This window comes from Eulemur rufifrons, chromosome 7, assembly GCF_041146395.1.
Source record: "Eulemur rufifrons isolate Redbay chromosome 7, OSU_ERuf_1, whole genome shotgun sequence".
In the NCBI taxonomy this organism is placed as follows: domain Eukaryota; kingdom Metazoa; phylum Chordata; class Mammalia; order Primates; family Lemuridae; genus Eulemur; species Eulemur rufifrons.
This window is the reverse complement of record NC_090989.1, coordinates 11,908,793-11,923,653: the sequence shown is the minus strand read 5'-3', so window position 1 is coordinate 11,923,653 and position 14,861 is coordinate 11,908,793. Positions and strand designations below refer to the sequence as shown.

At 45.4% G+C, this 14,861-nt stretch overlaps 1 non-coding gene across 1 annotated transcript; it reads right to left on the bottom strand.

Moving 5' to 3' along the window:
• Nucleotides 1-13,775: 13,775 nt before the first annotated feature.
• LOC138388969 (small nucleolar RNA SNORA16B/SNORA16A family) lies at nt 13,776-13,905 on the bottom strand. Its single transcript, XR_011234416.1, has one exon. It is a non-coding gene; the product is annotated as a small nucleolar RNA SNORA16B/SNORA16A family (small nucleolar RNA).
• Nucleotides 13,906-14,861: the final 956 nt, after the last annotated feature.

Sequence of the window (14,861 nt, the reverse complement as noted above, 5' to 3'; positions counted from 1 at the left end):
TTGCCAAAAATGCTTCTCACCCCTCCGCCCCCATGCACATACACCCTCTGGAAAATTTTGTAGCATTAGAGCAATTATACTTTTTGGTAATTACTCACATCTTTGGTTTTTGAGGATTTCAAAGCTAAATATAACTATTATAGGGATATTCTATGGCCACACTATACTGTTGGATTCCTGTTATAATATTCATTTTTTTTTATCCCTTTTCACCCTTTGTTAGGAAAGAAACATTTGCTATATCTCATTGTGCTGAATGAAACTGCCAATTAAGATGGTTTCCAGCCAACCTGTGGACACTGGTGATTTAGTATGTTCTGTGGAACAATTTTTCCCCCACCCCTAAGGACTGTGGCACTTCTTGAGAACGTTAACTTGGTACTTACTTTCCCTGAACAGGCCCCAGGCTAACCAAAAATCCTCCAGGCAGCCAGGCTGTTGCAATGGTCCACTGAGTTCCATGACGGCAGGAATTCTGTGAATAATAATGGGACGCGCAGTCCCGCGCAGCCTCACAGAGAACTCAGCCTAATCAGCCGGAAATTCTGCTTCGTCACAGTCCTTTCTCGTGCTATAACACTGCTTTGGCTCCCTCTTTCCTTCCACATCAGTTAAGCCTTTCTGTCCACCCTCCAGCCCATCCTGGGGTTTCCCGGGACTTCTCAAGAGGCTCCGTCAGCTCCGTCCAAAGGCCTCTTTCCGGTACCAGGTGATGAAGTTCACACCTCCTCGTAGAATGTTCAAGCAACACAGGACAGAATAAGGAACAAAGTGAAAGTCATCCTGAACTCTCCACCTGGAGACACTCAGTGCTGATAGGCAGGAGCCTGTCCTTCCAGATGTCTCTCTATGCGTTTTACATCCTGTTGAACCAAAATAGCACCACGCCATCGTGCCATTTTGTACACTGCTCGTTTTACTCAATAATATGTCATGAAATTTCTCCTCCGTATCACCAACTATAAATCTGCCTGTTCTTTTTTAATGGCAGCATTAGAGTCCATCACAGAGATACTCTTTATCTAATTAATCTCCTTTTATGGGCCATTGAGGGGAGCATTTTTTTTTTATTAGAGAGAATGCTGAAGGGAAAGTCTTTGTCCAAATTACTTTTGTGTGCTTCTCTGGTTATCTTTTTAAAATAAAGACTTTAAAAAAAAAAGAGGAATTGTTGGGTCTCGAAGGATATATGTTTTCATATATGTAGTCCAGCTGTCCTCTGGAAATGTATCCTGTCGTGCTAATCCTGCTGGTGGCGCTGGGGGCAGGCACACGATGGAAGCCGGGGATGCCGTATTTACTCGTATTAATTCAGCCTCTTGCAGTCCGCAGCTCTTACGCCACAGGACAGTGGTTTGTCCTGTGTTTTCTTTGGGTTCTCATCGGAGCTATTTGCCACGGGGCTCTGCTGATCTCTCCCTCTTTCTTTTTTTCTTACCTAAATAGCACATGACATTTTAGGGACCCATTTCCTGATGCTCACAAAAGTCTCTTGAATTATTTGAATAAATTGGTGATGTAAGAGAATTTGCATTCTTGTATTTCATGTGTTCTGTGACTTTGTTGGCCCCTGGATCATCTCTCCATGTTTCCTTTGCCTTTGTCACCTTTCTTTGTCATTTTATGTGAAAGGACCAAATTCTGGGACACGCCTCTTACCTCTAGTTTTGGCAAAAGTTCACTCTATGTCATTTTTAGCAAACATTTATTGAAATTATAAAACTAATATGGTCAAATACCATAAAAATTGAAAAAGAAAAACAAGAAAACATCACAAATAATTTCCTTAAGGTGTGACATCAGCTTCACAACCATCATTGACAAGGCTACACTGGGATGGCCCCATTCATGAATTCGACACTCCCTTGTGGCTGGAATGTGACACTTCTACTTAAATCAAAGAAATACAGGGATTTATGAACTTTCAGAGCATTGGCTTCTCAAAGTACACCATGTTTTTTTTTCTTTACAAAGTATGATTAACTTTAGGCTTTTAAAAAATAACTATTTCCTCTGGTGCACTAAACATGAAATTTGGTGTTTTTTTAGGGAAAAAAAAAGACAAAGTAAAAAGAGAGCCCTGCCTGTTTTCATGATGTCATTATTGAGTAAACGAGGCACCATGTGCAGAATGAAGCAACTGCAGCATTTGTGGTTTGTGTCCTTTGTGTCCTATGAAAATGCATTTCCAAATGTTGGAGGTAATTTTCCATGATGGTACAGGAGGCTGATAAGCACGGCCCAGCGTTGTGGCTGTGGCTAGGTCTTCTGCCGGGTCCGATCTCTCTTTCCTTCTCTTCCCCTGTGCTCCAGCGATCCATCCTGGTCCAACTTCGACCCTTGGGTTTCCCCTGGAGCTTTGCCTCTTTGATGTGTGTGCATGGGCTCTTACATTTGTGTATTTTGACATTCTTCATTTCCAACAGCTGTGGGCTAAACACTTGCAGGCAGAGATGGTTTCATTCCGCAAGTTGCTAGGATGCTTGCCAAAAAGTTTAATGTTTTCTTATCCCATTTGCAAAGCCTTGAAAAATGTTTTTAGTTTGTCTTTTGTCTTACTTCTAACAGTCCTGCCCTCTGTTTCAGGAGATGTGGCCGGTGAGTCTGGATGTTATGCTGGGACATTATTTTTTCATGAGGTTTAATTTCTCTTTCTGTCTCTTTTAAAAAATTGAACATATACTGCTTCCATTTCTCTTTGTAATCAATTCTCTTTATAATCACTCATCAAATTATGTCGGCAGAGCATTTGATCAACACCTTTGGTTTTAAGTGGTTCCTGAGACTTGTTAAAATAGCAACCTCTGAATGGAGAAGAGAATCAGAAATTTAAATTATACTGAATCCCTGGAACATGAGCTCCACGAGGGTAGGGAATTCTGTCTGGTTTGTTCATAGCTGTCTCCTCAGCAATGCCCCGCACTTACGAGGCACCCAGGAAATATTTGTGGAATGAATCAATAAGGGAATTCAATAAAAAAGAATGACATACTTTGAATAATTCAATGTCGAAGTGGATCTTTCTTCTCACTTTTGTGACTTTGCCAGCTGTCTTAAATTATCCAAGTCACAGTTTCCTTATCCATAAAATAAACACTTGATAACTTCTAAAGTTCCTCTAGCCCAAAGTTTTATCCCAGGGTGTGATACACAAGCCTAAGTTAACCTGTGCACCTGCTGCCAGACAGAACCACTATGGAAAAGGCAGTTCCAAGGGGAAACTTCCCGGAAGTATTTGCGGACTGGAGGTGCTGAAGAACAAATGTGTGATCTCAAGACAATACTGTTTCTTCCCTCTATCCCTCCTTCCCTTCCCTCTTTCCTCCTTTCTTTCTCAGTCTCATTGCTACAGCAGGCAAGTAATTGATGGCTCCTATGAGTCAAATGAATTTGACAGCTGGTCAGACAAAGAAGAAATAAGGCATTTACTAGTTTTCCATACTTAAGGTATAATACTGTGTGCTTTCTAATCTGGGGAAACTGGAACATATAGCCTCAGTGGCAGGGCCAGAGTTTTGTCGGTCAATCCCACCTTCGTTATCATGACTAGTGTAGTGCTCTACAAAATGAAGTGTAAGACAATTTACTGAGTACAATCACATTTCCTAAGTAGCTTGACATGTTCTGGAATGAATTTATTTTGTCCATTTTAAAATGACTTCAAGTTCTACAAATTCTGTTGCTTCCCCAGATTATTCTATGTTTTAATGATTCTCACCTTTAATGGTTTTCTGGTTGCTTGTATAATATATTTCTACATCATATTTTTCTCACTGGTTCTATCCTAATTCACGTGAAAGAAAGTGTTTGAGCAGTAAATCTCTTAACTCCATGCTGTAATTTCTTGATGACGGCTTCATCCTATAAGTGAAAAATCCACATATTTGTCTAGTTGATTTTCTGAAAGTTATATGCCCAGTTCCAGTATGTTAGCTTGGTTGGTATTACTGCACCGAAAGCAGAGGAGACTGTGCAGACCTCTCCACGTAACAGAGACGGATACAGCCCCAAGGAGGAAGGAGACACTGGAAGGAGGAGCCCTGGGCCCTCTGTCAAACAAGGCAGGGATATCTTGTTGGCCCAGCACACGTCTTACCTTAAAATTTAAGGATAATTTAAGTTTTTAAATGCTGGTTTCATTTGATCATTTACTTTTGTTTTATGGAAATAAAAAAGGAAGAAAGAAAAAGGAGGAAAGGTATAGAAGGGAAGAAAGAAAGAGAAAGAAAGAGGAAGAAAGAGAGAGAAAAAGGAAAGGAAAAGAAAGAAAGGAAGGAAGGAAGGAAGGAAGGAGAGAAAGGAAGGAGCAGCAAGGAAACAAGCCAGCTGTTGTTAGGGCCGTGTTTCTTGCTTGTCATAGAAAATGACACTGATGAACGGCAACTTCCAGATGCCTCACAGTCCCTTCCTTCCTTCTGATGTTCTCCCAGTTTCCCTTCCCTTCTTTTCTTCTAACTTTTTCTATCCCTTTCCACTTGGCTTCTCCCTTTCCCCAAAGATTTCCCCACTATTGCCTCCGATGTGCCTGTCACTCAGGATGCAGCCGTGACGGCGGACATGAGAGCTCACACAGAGCCCATCCTCTCCTTGGGGAGGACAGAGACAAGGCACCTAATCACACAGACTCATTGAATTACCAATTTCGATAGGTCTGTGACAGAGACGGCAAGGGGAGAATCTAACGGGGGGCCCAATTCAGACTGATGGTCAGCAAAAACTCTCAAAAGAAGTAAAACACTTAAATCGAGACTTTAAGGATGAGAAGAAGTTGCCCAGAAGCAAGGGGTGTGTGTGTGCGTCTGTCTGTCTCAGGGAGTGGAGAAGGTGTTGAGTCCAGGTAGAATAAACAGCAGGTATAAAAAGGCCCTGAGATGAAAAAGGCTGAATGTGTCAGAGGAGCTGGAGGGAGGCCAGAGGGGCAGAGTGTGCAGGGCTGGACATGACCAGGTGGGGCCAGGACAGGCAGAGCCTTGGGGGCTGTGTCTGCCATTTGGATATTGTCTAGAACATCCACTGGAATCCACCAAAGGGCACTGAGTAGCAGGTTAACATGATTTGAGTCTTAAGGAGATTTTTTAATAGTTTTAAGAATCCACCCCACAGAGAATGGATCACGGGTGTCTGAACTGTGGAATGCCGTGAGGCACCTCACCAAGGCGTGGCTGTAGAGCAAGATGGTAGGAGCCAACTGTGCAGGTTCGAATCCCAGCCCTACGCATTATTAGCTGCGTGGCCTTGGGCAAGTAAACGGACTGGGCCCCCTTTTCTTTATTTGTAAAAGGAGGGTGATAGTAGCATCAACCGGAGGGCTGTTGTGAGGATTAACTGAGCATAGTGTCTGGCATATGTTAATAATAAGTGCTCAGGCCTGGAGCGGTGGCTCATGCCTACAAATACGGCACTTTGGGAGGCTGAGGCTGGAGGATTTCTCGATCAGGCCACTGCACTCCAGCCTGGGTGACAGAGTAAGACCTTGTCTCAAAAAAAAAAAAAAAAAAAAGAAAAAGTGCTCAGTAAGCATCAGACATGGTTATTACCTATTCCTGAATGTTGCTCTTGTAAGACATAGGTTTGTAAAAAGGTAAAACGAAATAAAACTTTGTTAAAATGAAATAATATTTTAAGTGTTTTTTTGGGAAAAGTAGGCCTTGGACAATCCTTTAATAAAGAAAGCAAGTAAGCAAACAAGCAAACAAAGTGACCTGTTATCTTTTTTATTGGAAAATACCATTTCCTATATGAAGTTGCTTAGTGCAAGGGACAGTTGTTAGGCTGCCTGGTCAGTCCTCTGTGCACAGTGAACCAGCCCAATCCTCCTACTCAAATTCAGCCCAGCAAATTTCAGAATATCTCCTATCTATCTGCAAAGCACTGGTATCAGTTAAGGTGGTTTTGGCTGCAAGAAACAGAAAACTCTTACTCAACAAGTTTAAACCACGAGGCACTTTATTGTTGTACTCGGAGAGAGATCCAAAGTTAGGGGGGTTGGGGTTCCGGCTCCACCTTCCTCTAGTGTTGATTTAATGCCCCAGCTGGTGCCGACGTGGGTGAGTGAAGGGGAGATACCTGAACAAAATTACGATTGTGGCAGGAAGGAGGGGAGGAGGGCCTGGAGGGAAGGCAGCCAACAGCATCTACTGCAGCACTGTGGGGCATCCAGCCATTGCCCTCCAAACCTCGCACCATGGGAGGAACAGAGACACGAAGAATCTGAGCACCAACCAGAATGTGATAATTACTGGAAGAGAATTTTGATCGAAGGATGTGGGAGTATGAAGAAATATTGATTAATTCTTTCCTGGCTGGTATCAGGGTTGGTCATCTCTGACTAGCTCCTTGAAGAATTGAGTAAGAATTGTCTGAAATATAGCTTTCTTTGTCGAAAAAAATGATTTTTTACTCTGTCCCTAAAACCAAGCTTGATTTTTTTTTTTCAGTTTATTTTGTAAATTAAAAAAAAATTGGCCAGGCACAGTGGCTCATGCCTGTACTCCTAGCACTTTGGGAGGTTAAAGTGGAAAGATGGCTTGAAGCCAGGAGTTTGAGACCAGCCTGAGCAATAGTGAGACCCCGTCTCTACAAAAAATAGAAAAATTAGCTAGTTGTGGTGATGTACACCTATAGTCCCAGCTACTTGAGAGGCTGAGATAGGAGGATTGCTTGAGCCCAGGAGTTTGAGGTTGCTGTGGGCTATGATGACGCCACTGCACTCTAGCCTGGGCAACAGAGTGAGAAAGAAAAAAATTGGGCAACAGAGTGAGAAAGAAAAACTTGTGGTAAAATACATAAACATAACATAAAGTTTACCATCTTAACCATTTTTAAATGTACAGTTCAGTAGTGTCAATGTCAAGTGTATTCACACTGTTGTATAACCATTGTTCAGAACTTTTTCATTGTGCAAGATTGAAATTTTATACTCATTAAACAACTGCCCATTTCCCCCTTCCCTTAGCCCTTGGCAACCACCATTCTACTTTCTGTGCGTATGAATTTGACTACTCTAGGTACCTTATATAAGTACCACACATAAAGACTCATACAGTATGGATCCATCTGTGAGTGGCTTAGTTCACTTAACATAATATTCTCAAGTTTTATCCATGTTATAGCATGTGTCAGAATTTCCTTCCTTTTCCTGGCTGAATAATATTCCATTGTACGCATAGACCACATTTTGTTTATCCCTTCATCCATTGATGGGTAACAACTTGGGTTCCTTCCACCTCTTGGCTGTTATGAATGATGCTTCTATGAACATGTTGTGCATATATCTTTTCAAACCCTTTGTTCAATTCTTTGGGATACATACCCAGAAGTGGAATTGTCAGGCTTGACTTTTAAATCTCTTAATGGAAAAGTGTGTACTTACTGTAAAAATGATAGGTGAAGGTGGACATACTATATATATTTTAGAGCTCTGCTGCCCAATGTTGTACCCAGACTAGTAGCTGCATCCCAGCACCTGGAGAGTGGTTAGAACTGTAGCAGCTCCATCAGTGTAGACACTGAGTAAGTCAGCCTCTATGAGTCTTAGGAAACCCCAGGAGGTTCAAGTGCACATTCAGGTTTGAGAAGCTCTGCTCTGGGGTCCACACTGCTTGCCTCCCAGGAGTTTACCATCGCTTGTGTTAATATATTGCCCTCCTAGGTTTTACTTTCATTCAAAATTTCGTCTTCTCTCCCCTTTTTGTTACATACAAATCATTTGTTTTCAGAGAACTGATTAGAAGTTTATATTTTAACATTGCAGCTGCAGAGAGATATTTTTTTCTTTCTTTTCCCCATTTGCTGTTTCTTCTGCCTCTAAAAGAGGCAGGAATTAGATCAGCAGGAATTTGAAAAGGCCCACATCGAGGTGACTGCTAATTAAGTCCCATCTTGAAGATGATTAGTTTAATACAGAAACAAAACAAACAAACAAAAAGAGCATATTTTAGTTTTGGTTGAGAAGGGTAGGACAGAGGAACACAGAAGTATGTGAAAAGAATTGCTAAGTGACTGATAAATAGGCTTAAGTTATTTAAACTGGCACTAGGCGCAACTTAAACAGTATGTTTTGCATCATCTAAATTTCTAAATACCTGGAGTATATTTGTAAACATGGCAATCTAACATGTTATTGAACAGCACATTCATATTCAAATTAGCATAAATGAGGATTTAACAGCTGATTGCACAGTGTGAATGATAGTGACTAATTGTCAAGTCGGAAAGTTGCGCAGATAATGGTACTAATGCAATCAGCGCGCAGGGATATGACTTACAGTAGCAAGTCCACGCATTTTAAGCTTGCTGCCCAGGTCCTGCACAGAAAACAATGATGCTGGATTAGGGCGACATGGCCAAACGGGGCAGTCAGGAGGGAAAAGAAAGGGGAGAAGGAAGAATCGGAGCTAGGTTTGAGGGGCGGTGTGAAACTCCCTTTCCTCCCTGCAAGCCTCCACCTCTTTTATAACAGCCATCAATGGTGCTCCCCGGCCATTCAGCGCTGTCCCTCTTATAGGAAGCAATTGTTCAGAGGTGTGGCTCATTTCAGGCATTAATCTCCGCTGAATGGCGGCTGTGTTACCCATTTTGTCTCTGCCTGGAGCCTGCAGGCAGCTGGTCAGTGGAAAGTAACAATGGCCACGGGAGGAGAATGGGGCAAGTGCTTTGCTGCAGATGCTGTGTCCCCAACATTGACCTTGGTCATTCCCCTCCCAGGGTGGCTTGGCCCCTCACAGCGGGAGCCTGGCTTTCCGAACAACTGCCATTGTGGGCGAGGTGGCAGCTACCTGCGGGATTTGTCCCCTCCTGATAACATTTAGACCCAACAGGCAGTCACAATGAGGGGTGGAAACTGAGGCCAATGTGGGCAAGACGGCTGAAGGCAAAACAGAAACACAAAAGCCCTAATTTTCAGGGAGGGACTTTGTCAGCAGCAACTAGCAGCTGCGTTCTCAGCAGGTCTGCTTGGTGTTGAGCAGTCCCGGGAAGCCGCTGTTCTTTCAGCCCGGGGCCTGCCTCCTGCGGTCCTCCCGCCTCTGGTCACCGGCCAGCAGTGTCAGCCAGGGAGGAGCGCTAAGAACACTTTGGCTCAGTGTGTTTGCAAAACACTGGGAGAAAGAGAAATGTTTTAATAATTCTGGTCTCAGCCCACCCCTAGCGCCCTCTGCACCTGCAACCCCTCCGGAGGAAATATATTAATATATATCCCTGTCCTTGTCCCCACCGTGATCCCCATCTCTACTTTCTCTACCTCCACCTCTGCCTCTGTCTAGTATGTGCATCTACCTGATATATCCGACTATTTATATCCTCTATAGCTACCATTTAAACCTCTCTATGTCATCTGTAGCTATTACCTGCATCTATCCATATCTATACCTATTTACCTATCCATCCACCCATCCATCCTATTCTATTTATCCATCCATTTATTCTATCCATCCAACATAGAAACGCTGATGTGGTCACGTGCCACTTGTCACTTCCCCAGTCAAACCATTAATGACTCCCTATTGACAACAAGAAGTCTGAACGTTTTACTAGGACATTGAAAGTCTTTGACAATCTGTCTCCACTTGTCCTTTTTCCTTTTTCTTTCCCTCCCTCCCCACTCCCCCTCGACCCTCTGATGTGACAGACACTGTCCTGGGCACAGGATGTCCTGCCACTCCCTGCCACCCTGTCCCCACCTTCATCACCCCTCTCACTGCCCCCTCACTTCCATCCCACAAGGGCTGGGGCTCAGAGCCACCCGGGGCCGCTGGACCTCTCGTCTCCCTGCCCCAGCCCTTCCCCACCTCAGCCTCTGTCCTTGTGGTCTCCTCTCTGGACTGATTTTCTCTGTGGACCCACATGCCCTGGCCTGAGCGGCTCTTCTTCAGAGCTCCTAAGCCTAGATTGGCATGACTGCCTGGGTGGAAGCCAAGGCCTTGGGCTTGGGAGCCAGGCTGCCCGCAGGTCTCCCTCCCTCACTTACCAGTATGCGCTTGGGTCAGTGTCCTCACCTCTCCGAGCCTCTCTCATCAGCTGTACAGTGGAGCTTGTGACAGTGCCCACCTCGTGGGGTGGCCTTGACGAGTAAATGAGTGAATGCTTGTGACGTGTTTAGAACAGCGCTCGGCATACTGTAGGTGCTCAATAAATAGAATGGGAAGTCCCAGAGGGCAGGCACCCTCGTTTGACTCACTAACAGGTCCTCAACATCCGACACCAGGCCTAGGATAAGAATGAGCAGAGAGGCCAGGCGTGGTGGCTCACGCCTGTAATCCCGGCATTCTGGGAGGCTGAGGTGGGAGGATCTCTTGAGGCCAGAAGTTCGAGACCAGCCTGAGCAAGGTCAGGATCCCATCTCTACAAAAAAATAGAAAAATTAGCCTGGGGTGGTGGCCTGTAGTCCCAGCTACTCAGGAGGCTGAGACAAGAAGATGGCTTGAGCCTAGGAATTTGAGGCTGCAGTGAGCTATGATTGCACCACTGCACTCTAGCCTGGGCAACAGAGTGAAACCCTGTGTCTTAAAAACAAAACAAACAAACAAACAAAAACCGAATGAGCAGAGGTAGCTCTGGTGATGACCATACGAGAAGATTGGAGTTGACAGGTCACACTGGCATTTCATCCATGTGGGCCTAAAACAAGCCCGAGTGACCAGCAAGCCTCTCTTTGCTCTGCATTTGGAAAGACTGTGCTTGGACGTTGCTGTTTTGTTACTGTTGCTCCAGTTCACCTGGAACCACAGCCTAGTCATGCTGTCACTCACACAAGCCTGGCCCATCCTGGGTACCAGCACTGCCCAGCCGCATTGCATGATTGGAAACTGTCTCCAGGGCCGTCCTCTGCCAGCTCTCCACTCTGAAGGTGATTCCGTTTTCTCTGCTCCTGCATGGCTGGTGGGTCACCTGGTCATGAGGTCTTGGTTCACCATCCACGTGTAGCGTGGGGCGTCCTCCTACATGGCTTTGCCATGCCCTGTTTCAGGTGGGGCACTTGAAGCTCTTCTGTTTCCCCCACTTTTATACCTGTTGGCTTCTCCCGACCTAGTCAACCTTTTTTTGGATGCAAGTGCACGAAATCAAACTCAAGCAACTGTGAGGAAGACAAGAGGGATGTGGATGGTGAGGGTGGTTTACAGGAAGGAGTCAGGGGTAGCTCTCAGGAAGGCTTCTGAGGCTGGACTGGCACAGAGGACACCCTCGCTGCCCCACAGAGCCTGGGACAAGTGTGCCCAAGGGCTTGGCTGACTGCATGTGGGGCGATGGCTTCAGAGACAGGCTACTTGGGAGCAGGTTCCACCCCAGGTAGGCCAGAGGGAAGGTTCCAGCTGTGGCATTCTGTAACCCAGCCTTGGGCATCCCCTGCCCTGAGGAGCAATTTGGGGAGAGTTAGTTTCCCAAGGCAGGTCACTCTGGGACTGAGCGAGATGGGACCTTTGCTCAAATTTCCCAAGCATTCCTGGAAGGGCGTGCTAGGAAAAGAGTGTCTCAGGAGACAGTTATTAGGCCCTGGTGCAACTGGAACCCCCTGGTGTGGAAGTGGGACCCCCCTTTAGCAGAGGGAGAAGGGCTTGTCTTGGTCCTGTGGGCTGGGAGCTTCCTTTATGTCATATCCTTCACCCCGTGACCTACTCTGTGGCCAGTCCTATCCTCAAAGCTTTAGTTCTTGATAAGTAAAATGTGGCTTTGGGAATTATAAAACATCCATTTTCTTTCTCTTTTGGAAACATGGCTTTCAAGACTATTGTCTTCCCTCTTCCGTGACTACTCACCATGGACCTTAAAAAGTTTAGTTTGAAGCATCCAACAAATCGATGACTTCTCTGTCCTGGCAGCACCCATCCTCTTCCCAAGGCACTGAATTGCTCCGTTTCAACAGGTGGTGGTTCACCTAGCAACTAGGAAAAAATAGTGTTTTAATATTTTCAAAAATACAATTCCCACTATTTATGTTAATAGATATGAACAATACTAACACATTTTTTATGGCTGCATCTTCTTCAGGCAGTTCAATATTCCACAATATATTCAGACAAGTTTGTTTGTCTTTGTTGCTTTTCTTTTAATTCTAAGTTCCGTGCTCTGCCATGCCTGGGTAGGTTGCTACCCGCAAAACAGGGAGGTCCTAGGTCAAGGCTGATTTGGAGGTGTTCTACAGAAGACTGTCCAGGGAGCAGAGTTAGAGTTGCAAGTGACAGGTTAGTATATCAGAACCAAGGAACAACATAAAACCACAATAGGAAAGGAAAGGTGGCCTTCAGCGGCAGGGGAGGCTGTGGGAATCGGTCAAGGGACAGGCAGGTGAGGCACAGGTGGCAGAGAGGGCAGGGTCTCCTTTTCTTCTAGAGCAGTGGCTCTCCACAGAGGGGTTGTGGTTTGGGTCTCCAGGGGACATTTGGCAACGTATGAAGGCATTTTCGTTTGTCACACAGGGGGATTGTCCTACTGGTAGGACCTAGTAGGCAGAGGTCAGGGATGCTGCTGAACATCCTATAGTGCACAGGACAGCCCACCCCCACGACTCACTGGTCTCAGAATGCCAATCGCGCCAAGGTTGAACAACCCTGTTTCATAATCATCGAATCTTTGATTTTTAGGTCGTGTGGCTGCCAACCCTGAAGGCTGTGTTTCCCAGCCCGCTTTGCAGCTACCTGTGGCCATGTGACTACATTCTAGTTAACAGGACTTAAGCTGATGTGGTATGGCAACTTCTGGAACTGTCCTTAGAGAAAGAAAGCATGCCCTCTCCTATCCTTTTCTCTTTCCTCATGGCGGGAATGTGATCGTGTTGGCTGGAGTTCTGGCAGCCATCCTGGGACAATGGGATGACTTTGGAGACATTTAATGTGGAGCATTGAGGAGGAACAGTCCCTGACCCTGTGGAGCAACCCCCTGCTCTAGACTGTCCGCCTCTCAACCACTTCAGTACCTTATCTTGTTCAAGCCCTTGTTATTGTACATATTTTCTGTTACTTATGGCTCAACTTGATTCTAATTAGCATAGTGAACCATTTGCACCTAACTTCTGCACTCTGGAATGTTCTGTGTACTGAGATTTCCCATACCACCTTGGGCTGGATGACATTCTTGAAAGGGCTGAACTCAGCAAGGAGCAGACAGGGGAGGGAAGGGAGTGGGAAAGAAGGAAGATGAAGAGGACGTGGGGTGAGGACCAGAGAGGGCTGAACTCAGGCTCCGCCTTTTATGGCGGGCTTGGCTCCAGACCCAGTAACAGGCAGCAGGCACCAATAGGGCATCTGGGCACGGCTCTTGTGAATGGATAATGTCGTGGGTGAAGTTGACTAAGACGACCTGAGAGCTTGTGCTACTGGGTATAATCAAGTGTGAAAATTCATAATTAACCACAAGTTCAAACATGGATAAAACCTGCTGTCCTGAACCTCAGCAGAACGTATGACAGGGAGAGTTCATCTCTTTTTTTTTTTTTTTTACTAAAACGAGAGCACAATTGTCCTGAATGATCTTTTTATTCCCTTCATTTGGCCCTCAGAATCAGAAAGGTCTGACTGGCCGATGGTCCTGAAACTGATGCCTCCAGCTTTTCAGAGAGGTGGCTCGAAGCGCTGCTACAATCTGTGTCACATGCCCTGTATTTTCCCAGTACGCATGTCCAGCCGCTCCCAAATGCCTCTCCGGGTGGTTCCTGGCCTCAGCAAGCCAAAGCCTTGTTCTGGTTAACTCTGCATGCAAGCCCCCACCTGCCTGCCGGTCTGGAAACAGGCCAGTCTCAGTGAATGTCTCTGGCTGTACCTGAGCAGTGACAACTACAAAGGAACTGTATTTTCCCAAACATCGTAGATCAGTTACAGCAAACAGAAGGGCGACTGGCAAGAACTGTCGCTCTGGGCTCGTGTTGACCACAGCAGCTGTGTGGAGGCCGCTGCAGCCCTGAGAAGGGCCCTTGGACAGCTTGTCTTTAACACCTCATCACCTGCAGTTTTGGCTCCGTCCCCAGACCCCTGAGGTTTCAGTGCCCTCAGGTGAGTGTCAGGCACCTGTAGCCCTTTTGGCAAAGCTTCCCCAGGATGGACCTGGGGCTGACACAGCTCCTTTCTGCATCTCTCCATCCTTCGTCTCCGACCCATTCTCCATTCCTTCAGAATCCTGTTCTTAGACTGAAACATCACCCATCAGTTAGGTAGTAACTGAGTCGACTACTCACACACATTGTGTGAACTACTACGTGCTCACACAATGAAACAATATGAGAATGAGGTAAATCTCTATAAACTGACCCAAATGATAAGCTTGAAGTGAAAAGAGAAAGTGGTAAACCAGTATACATAACGTCATCTGATTTTCATTAAAAGCAGAAAAAAAACCCAAAAAGCCTAAGTGTCAGAGAGGAATGACACTAAAATTAATGCTGTTTTCCTCTGAGGACTGGGAATGGAATGGTGTGGCCTCAAAGAGTGGCCTCAAAATATTCACTTTAATTAATTGTATAATTTTACCAATTAAAGTTAATTTGGTGTTTTGGGGTTTTTAAAAAATAAAAATATAAGAACATAATACAAATTCTGCTCTTTGTTAGGTGATAATAGCTAAGGCACCGATCATTTCTAATTGGCTGAAATGTTGTATTTGTTTCTAGGGCTGATGTAACAAAGTGTCACAGACCGGGTGGCTTGAACAACAGAAACGTGTTCTCCCACAGTTCTGGAGGCCAGGAGTCTGAAATCAAAGTGTCGGCAGGGCGGTTCCTTCGGGGGCTGTGAAGGAGACCCTGTCCCGGGCCTCTCTCCCTGCTTCTTGCGGCTTCCCACCCGCCTTTGCCTCTGCCTTCATATAGCATTCTGTGCGTGTCACATCACTCTCCAGCTGTGCATATCTGTCTCTGCGTCCAAATTTCCCTTTTT